Here is a 1,275-nt window from a genome sequence, read left to right on the forward strand (position 1 = left end):
GATGGAGCCCGAGCTGAAGATTTCATCCTGTGTTGTTTAAAAGCAGAGGCGCGTTTATTGAGAGATTTGAATGAATTTACAGCGCAGTGTGTGGCTCTCTCCCCCTCTCTCTGCTGATGGGAGTCAATGGAGCTCACCACTCTTTGTCTCTCGCTTTCTGTCATGTGACAGTAGCCGTTCAAATATATTTATATCATTTTGACTTGATTACCCCAAAGGTTTAAGTCCTGGTCACGTGACCTGGGTGTCGCGATCCACGCTTCGGAAGCTGGACGCTGCTCACTGCTGCAGGTCTCCTGCCGTTTATGGTTTACACGCTGAAGGAGAACAAACTGAGGAGCGGAGGAGACAAAAGGAGCGCTGACCGCGATCACTGCAGCTCTTTTTAAAGGTCGACTCTCTAAAAAGGTCTGCGCATCTACATCGTTATGTACGGCTCATTGTGTGGAGGCAAGTAGGAGAAATGTGTTATCATAAACACTCTCATCTCTTTTTTTTTATTCCTTTTAAAGACTTAGATGCTTAGATTATAAAATATAGCACAGGTTATGTGGTATTGCTGTACAGACACGTTTCTACATGTATATGGCTACTAAACACGTAAAATAATAGGCTGGTTTTCACGAGGTCATTAAGCGTGGTAACTGAATCCCACTGGACTGCAGCCAGGAGTGATTCAGGCTTTCAGGTTTGTTTTCACAAAATACACAGGCGTTCACGTCCAGATTACACTTCAGTTGTGTGATCAGTTGGGCAGATCTCATATATGACTTGGGGAAGAGAAATTTATTTTCTCTCAATAACTTTGACATCCTCACTCTTTAATTATTTTAGAATAGTTTGTTTTAACTTGGTAGGGATAAATTGATCACCTTGTTTGTGCACCTGCTGTCACAAACGTCAATTCTGAAGCTACAATGGGGAACCAAACTGCAGTTATTCTGTGTATACCTGTTAAGACTTTTGGTTTGATTGGATTAAACATTTCCTTCTCAAATATTTCCATCTTGCTTTGACTGCAGCTGTAACAACATTGATTCCAGCAGGATTTGTAAAAAACATTTTGATGGACACACAGAGCTGGACAGCTTTTATTCTGCAGGTTTGGAGAGAGTCTGTGTGTGTCTGCATTCACTTTGTTCCTCTAATAGACAATCAGTGTGCAGATGTTTATTCCTGCAGTGACTGCTGTTCTTCAGCCTGCAGAAACCACCCTGCAGCTGCTGGAACAAGTCAATCTTCTTAATGTTAATTTGCATAGGTTCTTTTTTTTTT

The sequence above is a fragment of the Haplochromis burtoni genome, unplaced genomic scaffold (assembly GCF_018398535.1).
Source record: "Haplochromis burtoni strain Fernald_Lab_line unplaced genomic scaffold, NCSU_Asbu1 Contig_1462, whole genome shotgun sequence".
Classification (NCBI taxonomy): Eukaryota; Metazoa; Chordata; class Actinopteri; order Cichliformes; family Cichlidae; genus Haplochromis; species Haplochromis burtoni.